The following is a 13,307-nucleotide window of genomic DNA, read 5'->3' on the forward strand; positions in this document are numbered from 1 at the left end:
AAAAAGTCATTAAAAAGAGAAGAAAGAAAAGACCAAAATGAATGTCAGAAGAGACTGAAATTTGCTCTTGAATGTAGAGTAACTAAAGTGAATGGAAAAAATAATGAAATAAAAGACCCGAACAGAAGATTTCAAAGGGCAGCTCAAAAAGACAAAGTTAAGTATTATAATGAAATGTGCAAAAACATAGAGTTAGAGAATCAAAAGGAAAAAAACACTCTTGGCATTTCTCAAGCTGAAAGAACTAAAGACGAAATTCCACTTTAAGTTTCAATAGTGAAGGATTCTCTGGGCAAAATATTGAACAACACAGAATGCATTAAAAAAAAAAATGACAGAATCACTGTACCAAAAAGAATTGGGTGACATTCAATCATTTCAGGAGGTAGCATATGATCAAGTACCAATGGCATTTAAGGAAGAAAAAGACCAACCTACACTAAAGGCATTAACTAAAAACAATTCTCCAGGAATTGACAGAATAATAATCAAGATATTACAACAAATGGATGCAACACTGGAATCTCTCACTCATCTGTGCCAAGAAAAAGATACAAGTTTGTGCCCATCACAAAGAAAGGTAACTCAACAGACTGTAGAAATAATTAAAAATTCAATTTATATCACACACAAGTAAAAGTTTGCTGAAGATAATTCAAAAAATGTTGCAACAGTACATAGGGAATTTAAACAATACATAGATAGAGTTTCAAGCCAGGTTCAGTAGAGGATGTGGAATGAGGGATATCATTGTTGATGTCAGATGAATCTTGGCTGAAAGCAGAAAATACCTGAAAGATGTTTACTTATGTTTTATTGATTATGCTAAAGGCATTTAACTGTTGAACCATAACAAATTATGGATAACATTACAAAGGACGGGAATTCCAAAACACTTAATTGTGCTCATGTAGAACCTGTACATAAACCAAGAGTTGTTCTAACAGAACAAAGGGATAATATGTGGTTTAAAATCAGGAAAAGAGTGTGTCTGGATTTTATCCTTTCACTATACTTATTCAATCTGTACATTGAGCAAATTATTTGAGAAGTTGGACTATATGCAAAAGAACACAGTGTCAGAATTGGAGGAAGATTAATAGCTGCTAATATCACTAATGATGAGAAAATGTGCTTTTCAGAAGCTCAACAAACTCCAAATAGGATAGACCCCAGAAGAAAATCACCAAGACATATCATAACCAAACTTTCCAAGACCAAAGACAAAGTAAGTATGTAGAAAGTATCCTGGAAAAAAATGAAAAGTTACCGACAAAGGAGAACCAATAGGACTAAGTTCTGATTTCTTGGCAGAAACCATGCAAGCAAGAGGACCCCTCCTTGGGTTTCCAAGGCAGTATCACTACAGCAGTAGACTGTCCAATCTTCCTTCTGAGGAGTGGCTGGTGAGTTTGAACAACCAGCCTTCTGGTTAGCAGTCAAATGCCTTAGACACTGTGCCACCGGAGCTCCTAAGAAGGCAAAAGGGATAACATATATAAAATCCTGAAAGAAAAAAATTGTTAACCAAGAATTATATGCAGGAAATTGTCCTTCAAATATGATGGCAAAATTAGAACATTCCCAGATAAAGAGAAATTAAGAGAATTAATAAAAATCAGAGCAACCTAAAGAAATGCTAAAAGGAGTCCTTCGGACTGAGAACCAACAATGGCAGACAATACCCTGATTACAACATAAGAGAACATCACCTGAAAATTAATCTAGGTATGTTATGTGTCTTGGAGTCAGACCAACCATAGTGACCCCTCCTTGGGTTTCCGAGGCAGTATCACTATGGAAGTAGATTGCCCAACCTTCCTTCTGAGGAGTGGCTGGTGGGTTTGAACCGCAGCTTTCTGGGTAGCAGTCAAATGCCTTAGGCACTATGCTACCAGAGCTCCCAACCTAGGTATAGAAATATCAAAATTAAAATAAACCTAGAAGACTGAAAATTGGGAACCAGAGATGTCAATTTGTAAATCATGATAACTTCATATCTAAAAGGAAGAATAGTGCAGTTATAGAACATCCAAATGGAGAGGAAGTCAAGATGATATCAAGATAGAACAGACTTTTAAACTTGGAAAGATAATAATAAATTACAGGGTACCCTCAAATAAAATTAGTAAACCTCATCAAAACAAAAAAAGTAGAAAATCATAGGCTCAGTACACACTAAAAGGACAGCAACAAAAGAAATGATAAGAAAATGTGTAAGCAAAATGAACTTACCACAGAAAAATACACGAAACAAAGAAACCATCAATACCACACACACAACACAGCAAAATAACAGCAGTAAGTTCACATCTATTGATAATGATACTGAACATAAATTGATTAAATTCACCAGTCAAGAGACAGAGCATAACAGAATGGATAAGAAAACGTAACTCATCAATATACTGTGTACAAGAGATACACCTTTGACATAAAATCAGAAATAAGTTAAAAAATTAAAGAATGAAAAAAATATGTCAAGCAAATGGCAATAAAAAAAGAACAAGTGTAGCAATGTTAATTTCTGATAAAATTAGACTTTAAAGCAAAAACCAGCAAAAAACACAAAGAGGACATTAATGATTAAAAGGTCCAACAGGAGGACATAACCATAATAAATATCTACGCACCAAATGAAGACCCCAAAATACATAAATCAAACTTTAACAGCATTGAAAAAAGAAACACACTACTCCACAATAATAGTAGGAGACTTTAATACACCACTTTCTTTGAAGGACAGAAAAATGAGACATTAAATTAAGATTCAGAAGATCAAACAACACAGTCAACCAAATAGACTTCATAGATGTGTACAGAACTGTTCACCCAACAACAGCACAATATATATACTTTTCCAGTGTACTTTGATCATTCTCCAGAATAGACAATATGTTAGACCACAAAGCAAGCACTGATAAATTTAAAAAGAAATATTACAAAGCATCTTCTCAGATCACAATACTATAAAATTGAAATCAACAACAGGAAAATCAAGGGAAAAAATCAAATACATGGAAACTAAATAATACCTTGCTTAAAAACTACTGGCTAATAGAAGAAATTTAAAAAATCCCATGAAGCCAACATTATTCTCATTGGAGAGAGACTTATACCCTTGTGAATGGAAACCAGACAAGAATGCCCTCTATCACCACTTCTTTTCAACATTGTATTGGAAGTCCTAGCCAGGCAATAAGGCAAGAAAGGGAAATCAAAGGTATTCAACATTGCTGAGGAAGAAGAAAAACTATCCCTATTTACACATGATATGATCCTATACGTAGAAAACCCAAGAAAACTACTAGAAATGGAAAGATTTAGCATAGGGGCAGGATACAAGATCAATATACAAAAATCAATTGGATTCTTCTACAACAGGAAAGAAATTGCTGAAAAGGAAATCAATACTATTTACAATAGCTAACAAAAAGATAAAATATTTAGGAATAAATCTTACCAGAGACACAAAAGACCTATACAAAGAAAGCTACAAAACAATACTACTTCAAGAAACTATAAGACATCTACACAAATGGAAGAACATACCATGCTCATGGAGAGGAAGATTGAACACAGTGAAAGTGTCAATACTACCCAAAGCAATCTATACATCCAGTGCAATCCCAATCCAGATTCCATTAACGTTCTTTAAAGATATGGAAAAAACAATCACTAATTTTATACAGGACAGAAAGAGACCTCAGATAAGCACAGCACTATTGAAGAAGAAGAACATAGAGGTCTCCCACTCCCAGACCTCAAAAACTACTATACAGCCACAGTAGTCAAAACAGCCTGGTATTTGTACAATGACAGACCAGGGGAACAGAATTGAGAACGCACAAATAGATCGATCCACCTATGGTCAGCTTACTTTTGACAAAAGGCCAAAATCCATTAAATGGGGAAGAGATAGTGTCTTCAACAAATGGTGCAGTTGCAAAACTGGATATCCATTTGCAGAAAAATTAAACAAGATCCATCCCTTATCCCAAACACAATAACTAACTCCAGATGGATCTATGACTTAAATGTGAAAGCCAAAAGTGTAAAGTTCATCAAAGAAAAAATAGGGGCAAGCTTAGGGGCACTAATTTATGGCATAAATAGACTATGATGCATAACCCAAAATGCACAAACAGCAGAAGATAAACTAAATGAGTGGGATCTTCTAAAAATTAAATTTTTATGTTCATCAAAAGACCTCCAAAATAATAAAAAGAGAATCTGTAGCTTGGGAAAAAAGACAAAAAAATCCAATTAAAAATAGGCACAAGACATGAACAGACACTACCAAAGAAGATATTCAAGGGGCCAAAAAACAAATGAAAAAAGGTTCATGATCATTAGCTATTAGAAAGATGCAAATCAAAACAAGAATGAGATACCATCTCACCCCAGCACTAACAGCAAAGTTCAACAAGACAGAAAATAAATGCTGGGAAAGATGTAGAGAGATTGTTGTTGTTGTTTTTAGGTTCTGTTGAGTTGTCTATGACTCCTAGCGACCTTATGCACAGCAGAACAAAACACCTCCTGATCCTGCGTCATCTTCACGATCCTTGCTAGACATGAGGCCATCTCCACTGCCACCCTGTATATCCACCTTGTTGAGGTCCTTCCCCTCTTTTGTGGACCCTCCACCTTACCAAGCATGACATCCCTCTCCAGGGAATGGTCCTCTCTGACAACGTGACCAAAGTAGGTGAAATGAAGTCTGGCATCCTCGCCTCCAAGGAGCATTCTTGCTGCACTTCCTCCAGAACAGATCTGTTAGTTCTTTTAGCAGTCCATGGTACTTTCAGCATTCTTTGCCAACACCACAACTCAAAAGCATCAATTCTTCTTCAGTCTTCCTTATTCATTGTCCAGCTCTCACATGCGTATGAGGCAATTGAAAATACCATAGCTTGTGTCAGGCGCACCTTTGTCCTCAAGGAGACATATTTGTTCTTCAGGACTTGAAAGAGGTCCTTTGCAGCTGATTTGCCCAGTGCTATAAATCATCTGATGTCCTGACTGCTGCTTCCATTGGCATCAATGGTAGAACCAAGCAATATGATGTCTTCAACAATTTCAATCTTTTCTCTACTTATCGTGATGCTGCTCATAGGTCCAGTTGTGAGGATTTTTGTTTTCTTTATATGGAGATGTAATCCATACTGCAGACTGTATTCTTCAATGTTCATCAGTAGGTGCTTCAAGTCATCCTCACTTTCAGCAAGCAAAGTGGTGTCATCAGCGTTTCGCAGGTTGTTAATGATTCTTCCCCCAATCCTGATGCCACATTCTTCTTCATATAGTCCAGCTTCTCAGATTATTTGCTCAGCACACAGATTGAATAAGTATGGGGAAAGGATACAACCCTGATGCACTCCCTTCTTGATTTTAAACCATGCAGCGTCCCCTTGTTCTGTTCAAATGACAGCCTCCTGGTCTATGTACAGGTTCCTCATGAGCACAATTAAGTGTTCTGGAATTCCTGTTCTTCTCAATGTTATCCACAATTTGTTATGATCCCCACAATCAAATGCTTTTGAGTAACCAATAAAACACAAGTAAGCATCTTTCTGGTATTCTTTGCTTTGAGCCAAGATTCATCTGACATCAGCAATGATATTCCTTGTTCCACATCCTCTTCTGAGATGTAAAGAGAAGTATGAATCTAGGAAAATTGGAAGTTGTCAAAAATGAAATGGAATACATAAAAATTGATATTGTAGGCTTTGTTATGTTATGTTATGTGCCTTCGAGTCAGACCCGACTCATAGCAACCCCTTCTTGGGTTTCCAAGGCAGTATCACTACAGAAGTAGATTGCCCCATCTTCCTTCCGGGGAGTGGCTGGTGGGTTTGAACCGTCAGCCTTCTGGTTAGCAGTCAAGTGCCTTAGCCACTATGCTACCAGAGCTCCCATTGTAGGCATTAGTGAGCTTAAATGGACTAGTTTTGTTCATTTTGAATCAGACAACCATATAATCTACTATGCCAGGAATGACAATTTGAAGAGAAATGGTGTGGTATTCATCATCACAAAGGGATGTTTCAAGATCTGTCCTGAAGTACAATGGAGGTAGAGAGATTGGGACTCCCAAACACTGCTGGTGTGACTTTAAAATGATACACACACTGTGGAAACCAGTATGCCAATTCCTTAAAAGGTTGGAAACAGAAATACCCTTTGAAGCAGCAATCATTTTACTAGGTATATGTCCTAAAGCAGTGAGATCCAGGACAAGAACAGACATATGTACACCCATGTTCATCTTAGCACTATTCACAATAGCAAAGAGATGGAAACAACCTACGTGTTCATCAACAGGAGAATGGATACCCAAACTATGGTGCATGCACACAATAGAATACTATTCAACACTAAAGAGTAATGTAGTATCTGTGAAACACCTCATAGTGTGGATGAACTTGGAGAACTTTCTGCTGAGTGAAATAAGTTACTTACAGAAGGACAAATATTGCATTAGTCCACTATTACAAAAAGTCAAGGAAAGTTTATATATGGAAAGAAACTTTTTTGTTGGTTATAGGGGTGGGAGGGGAGGGGAGGGAGGGAAAATTGCTATATAGGTAAGAGACAAGTATTGTTCGGGTGAAGGGAAATGCAATATACCAAATACAGTGAACAACACAATAACACTAAGGAAAAAGAAGACACTGAGGGGTGCACATGAGGTATAGACAACAAAGATAAACACTTTTATATTTACAATACTGTGTTGTCAGTGATTAAAAAAAAAAATCTTCAGGAAAATAGATGGGTTCACAGGTTGAATGATCAGGCATGTGTAGGTAAAAGGGAATATACTCATGACCATATATAAGGTTAGCAGATGATATTAGTAAATATGTATTTGTATGTGCTATAAGAATGTCCATATAAATAGAACTAACAGTGGTAAAGTTATGAAAACTTCTTAGGCACAGTCAACCAACCTGATAGAGCAAGTTGTTGGACCTATGGGCTCCAGGCCATGGTCACAGGGACATCAAGCTCAATCGGAACAATATACTACACGAAATCATTGTTCTGCATCCTACTTTGGTGAGTAGCAGTTGGGGTCTAGATGCAAAAATTTGTCTCTCCTCATCCAGAGCAAAGAAGAATGAAGTAAACCAAAGTCGCATGGAAACAGTTAGTCCAAGGGAACAGTGGACCATGTTAACTCAGCCTATGCAACCATGAGACCAGAAGAACTAGATGGTGCCTAGCTATCACTGTCAACCAGTTGGATAGGGATCAGTACAGGAGATCCTGGATAGAGTGGGAGAAAAAAAAGTAGTGCTGACAAAACTGGATACCCATTTGCAGAAAAATGACACAGGATCCATATTTCTCAGTAACTCAAAATGGATCAAAGGCCTAAATGTGAAACCTAAAACTGTAAAGATCATCAAAGAAAACTGGAGAATTAATTGGTTTAAATGTTCCAACCTAAAGGCAGGTTTCACTTGATGGATGCCCACTTGTAAGTGACATTAAGGTATAATTGAGGTGAATATGCTCACCTTCACCAAAACGTCTCACCATCAATCTTCTGAAAACTCCTACCCTACTTCTTTGAGTTAATTATTTTATCTATGCATGTATAAATTTGGCGCAGGATAGCACAATAAACAAACACTTTAGGATGCTTGTTTGTTGTTATTAAACAACTCTTTTTTAAACACATAACAGCAAGGCAGTAGGATAGGTGCAATGGGAGATACAAGAATACACCACAAATAACAATTCATACTGACAATTTATAAATTGAAGTGAGCTCTGGTAGCATAGTGGCTAAGGCACTTGACTACTAACCAGAAGGCTGGCGGTTCAAACCCACCAGCCACTCCTCGGAAGGAAGATGGGGCAATCTACTTCCGTAGTGATACTGCCTCAGAAACCCAAGGAGGGGTTGCCATGAGTCGGGTCCGACTCGACGGCACATAACAACAACAACAACAACAACATGTGTTAAAAAAAACTAAGTATAAGGTAGAAAGTGATGCCACAGAGATGTGACTGTCTATTGGAGTTCAGAAGTAGGAACTATGACTTCTGCTTAGTGTGGAGGATGGAGTGAGAACAGTAGAGAAGGCACTATTGAGTAGGCCTTGAATAACAGGTAATACATTTGGAAAATGTAAAATAGAGACAGAGGAAAGGACAATCTAGACATAAAGATTCCATGAGCAAAGGCAGGGAGATGGAAGCACGGGACACACACCTGTCTGGAGCAAAAATGCTATAATTCATGGGTGATGATGTGTCAAAGAAATTCTGGAAAGCCCTTAGTGCTATGCTAAGGAGGTTGGAATTTATTATATATGCAGAGAGGGGTCATTAAAGGTATTGAAAGAAGGAGGTGACACTTGATCAGAGCTGTTATTAGGGGAATTGTTCTAGCTTGGTGATGAAAAAATCAAATGGGGGGCTAATAATAGATTTTGGCAAAAAGGCAGTTAATATATTAATTATTTAAAAGGTTCTAACTGATCATAAAGCTAGCCATGGTTGTGCAGTAGGTAAGCACTCAACTGCCAACCAAAATTTGGCAGTTCAAATTCACCTCCTCAGGAGAAAGCTGTGGCAGTCTGCTTCTGTAAAGATTTACAACCTTGGAAACCCTATGGGGTAGCTTTACTCTGTTGTACAGGGTTGCTACGAGTGAAAATGACTCAATGGCAATGGATTAGGTTTAGGAGAAGAGGAAAGAAACATTTCAAGACAAGTGGTATGGTCAGAGAAGTTTAGGTTCACATGAGTTACTTCAGTGAGTGTCTTGGATATCCAAGAGATAATACAATGGCACTAGCCACCCCTACCTCCAAGGAGCTCCAAGTGGATGCAGGGGTTGGGGTGAAACCTGATGGTAAATTTGGCCAAGTTTGGCATTTAGTCCAGAGCACAGATTTGTCCCAAACACTGACAGGACAGGGCTTCGCATTCACAGGGCCTGAGTTCCCAATTACTGTCTATGTTCCCAGGCATTCTGTGAATCGACACCAACCAGAGCCCAAATATTTCTTCAGTTCTTTACTCTCCAAATGACTCATTACTCATATTGTCTGAGTGAACTTATGCAACTGATTTAACAGATGTTGTTGTTGTTAGGTGCCATAGAGTCGGCTGCTACTCATAGTGACCCTATGTACTACAGAACTAAACACTACCCAGTAGTGCACCATCCTCACAATCCTTGCTATATCTGAGCCCATCATTACAGCCACTGATATAATAGATAGATCTAGTTTTCTCAGTGTTTTTTACTTGGTTTTAGGATGTGACAGCCTTCAGCATGGATTATAACTCAGCATAATGAAAACATGCCTCAGAAACCCAAGGAGGGGTCGCTATGAATCAGGTCCGACTCGACGGCACATAACAACAACAAATAATGAAAACAAAAATCCTCATTACTGAACCAGTAAGCATCATCATGATAAATGAAGAAAAGATTGAAGTTGTCAAGGATTTCATTTTACTTGGATCCACAATCAACATCCATAGAAGCAGCAGTCAAGAAATCAGATGTCATCTTGCACTGGACAAAAGTGCTGCTTTTTATGTGTTAAAGTGTTTAAAGTGTTAAGAAGCAAAGATGTCACTTTGAAGACTAAGGTGCACCTAACCCAATCCATTGTATTTTCAATCACCTAATATGCATGTGAAAGCTGTGCAATGAATAAGGAAGACTGAAGAACAGTTGATGGTTTTTGAATTGTGGTGTTGGCGAAGAATAGTGAAAACACCATGGACTGCCAGAGAAACAAACAAATCTGTCCTGGAAGAAGTGCAGCCAGAATGCTCCTTGGAAGCAAGAATGGCCAGATTTCATATCACATATTTTGGGCATGTTTCAGGAGGTACCTCTTTCTGGAGAAGGGCATTATGTCTGGTAGAGGGTCAGCAAAAAAGACTCTCAATGAGAGAGATGGTATCTAACAACAACAACAGGTGATTTTCCATTATGACAACTATGATTATACATGCATTTCTGATAATATTTAGTTCTTTATTTTGTACTTCTAAGATTCTTAGCAGACAGTCTAGATTTCTGGTTTACTTCTCCAGTTATGTTTGAGTAGACAATCTTGCAGGGAATTATGACAAGCCATACCAAATACGATGGATTCTAGCTGAGGAATGGGAAATGGGCAGTGTTGCAAATGCTAAAAGCTGTCACTGGTTGCATTAACAATAGAGATCCTGGTGACAGCAAGTCTGCTAAGTAGACTTACTTTACCAACCTGAAATATCCCTATCTATCTATCTATCTACCTACCTACCTATCTGTCTGTCATCGATCAGCATTTCCCAATGACAGGGTGTAGTTTTCCCAACAGGCTATTAGCAAAAACATTTGGTAACACTAGAAGTCTGAAGAAATAGAGTTCTAATTAATTATTATTTATTCTAATTACAATTTTTTATCTTTATTAACATTCTCACCACTTCACAATCAAATTGTATTGTATCAATCAACAAAGCCTCCCATTTTAACTGATCAGTAAAGGTGGATTCATTAGACCTCATTCACATGTGAATGGAGATGTATGTAATTTTTAGGAAATTTAGTACCAGAACTGATTTTCATCTGGTGCACTGGTAGAGCATACTGGTTAGCATTCATTCTGTTTGGTTGAAGGTCTGTTGCTATTAGTCATGGTCCATGTTATAGCAGTTAATAAATTGCTGGAATATTCTCCTCACTCAAAATGCTGGACTATAAATTTAATAGTTATAAAAGTAGAGAAAATAACTTATATCAGAAGCCTGAAATATTCAATTTAAGCACTTTTATACTGGTACATTCTGTGTTAGATATGGCACCTATTTTGTATCTATATTGTCCCAAAACCAACCTTCCTTCCAAGGAGTGGCTGGTGGGTTTGAACCGCCAGCCTTCTGGTTAGCAGTCAAGTGCCTTAGGCATTACAGTTGGGCAATCTACTTCTGTAGTGATACTGCCTCAGAAACCCAAGGAACGGCCGCTATGAGTCAAAATCAACTTGAAGGAAGTGAGCCATAAATGTAGTGGTTTAAAATTATACAAATTTACTATCAAACAGATTCAGAGGTCAGAAGTCTGAATTGAGTTTCACTGGGCTAAAACCAAGCAGGAATACATTGCTTCTGGAGGCTCTAGGGAGAATGTATTACCTTGCCTTTTCCAGCTTCTAGAGGCTACCTGCATTCATTGTCTCATGGCCCCATTCTATCATAAAAGCCAGTAATGATCAGTAGAGTGGTTTTCATATTGCATCACTCTAACACAAACTCTTGCCTCCCACTTCTGTATTTAATGACCCTTGTGATTTCATGGTGCCCACCCAGATAATCCACCACTCATCTGTCAGTTTGTCATACTGTGGTGGTTTCTATGTTGCTGTGATGCTGAAGGCTATGCCACCAGTGTTTCAAATAGCAGCAAGGTCACCTTTGGTTGACAGGTTTCAGCAGAGCTTCTTGACTGAGATGGACTAGAAAGAAAGATGAGGCCATACACTTCTGAAAAAATTGGTCACTAAAAACCTTATGAATATATTACAGACCAGGCTATCTTTTGTTCTAATATACATATGTTTGCTATGAATCATAGTCGGCTCAACAACATAGCACCTAACAACAACAACACAGATAATCAAGGGTAATTTCCTCATCTCAAAGTCCTTAACTTAATCACATCTGCAAAGTCTATATTGCCATGGTAAGGTAACATATTTACAAATACTAGGGATCTGAGCAGGACTTCTTTGTTGTTTTTTTGGTTATTAGTTATTAGTTGCTAAGGGAGACAAACTTATCTGTCAGTTTGTCATCCTGTGAGGCTTGTACGTTGCTGTGAGGCCTAAGGCTGTGCCACTGGTGTTTCAGACACCAGCAGAGTTACACGTGGTGCACAAATTTCAACACAGCTTACAGACTAAGACAAACTAGGAAGAAGGAGGAGGCCATCCCCTTCTCAAAAATTGGCTATGGAAAACTTTATAAATAGCAGAGAAACACTGTTACTGATACATTACTGGGCAACTTTATGAATAGCTTAGAAACATTGTCCAACACAGTGCAAGAAGACTAGCCCCTTGGGTTGGAAGGCACTCAAAACAGGACTGAGAAAAAGCTGCCTCATTAGAGTAGAACCAACTTTAATGATATGGATAAAGTAAGTATTTCAGGACCTCCATGTGCTGGTGTGGCATGACTCAAATTGAGGAGAAACAGCTGCAAACATCCATATATATTTGGAATATGGAATGTACAAAGCATAAATCTAGGAAAATTGGAAGTTGTCAAAAATGAAAGGGAACACATAAAGATTGATATCTTAGGCACTAGTGAGCTGAAATGGACCAGTTTTGGCCATTTTGAATCAGACAACCATATGATCTACTATGCCAGGAATGAGAAATTGAAGAGGAATGGCATGGCATTCATCATCACAAAAGATGTTTCAAGATCTGTCCTGAAGAACAATGCTGTCAGTGATAGGATAATATCCATATGCATACAAGGAATACCAGTCAATATGACTATTATTCAAATTTATGCAACAACCACCAAAGCCAAAGATGAGGAAATTGAAAATTTTTATCAACATCTGAAGTCTGAAATTGACCGAACATGCAATCAAGATATGTTGCTTATCACTGGTAATTGGAATGCAAAACTTGGAAACCAAGAAGAATCACCAGTAGTCAGAAAATTTGGCCTTGGTGACAGAAATAATGCTGGAGACCACATGATAGAATTTTGCACAACCATTGACTTATTCATTGCAAATACCTTTTCCCAACAACACAGATGGCAGCTATACACGTGGACTTCACCAGATTGAGTACACAGGAATCAAATTGACTACATCTGTGGCAAGAGGTGATGGAAAACTTAATATCTTCAGCCAAAACAAGACCAGGAGCTGATTGTGGAACAGACCATCAACTAGTCATATGCAAGTTCAACTTGAAGTTGAAGACAATTAAAACAAGTCCATGAGATCCAAAATATTACCTTGAATATATTCCTCCTGAATTTAGAGACCTAAAGAATAGATTTGATGCTTTGAACACCAGTGACTTAAAACCAGAATTGTGGGATGACATCAAGAGCATCATCCATGAAGAAAGCAAGAAGTCTTAAAAATAGGAGAAAAGAAGAAAAGACTAAAATGGATGTCAGAAGAGACTCTGAAACTTGCCCTTGAGCAAAGAGTAGCTAAAGAAGAAATGACAAGATAAAATTGCTGAACAGAAGATTTCAAAGAAAAGCTCAAGCAGACAAAGCCAATTACTATAATGAAATGT

Source organism: Orycteropus afer, unplaced genomic scaffold (genome assembly GCF_000298275.1).
Source record: "Orycteropus afer afer isolate SDZICR_OR568_19922 unplaced genomic scaffold, OryAfe1.0 scaffold00300, whole genome shotgun sequence".
Taxonomy (NCBI): domain Eukaryota; kingdom Metazoa; phylum Chordata; class Mammalia; order Tubulidentata; family Orycteropodidae; genus Orycteropus; species Orycteropus afer.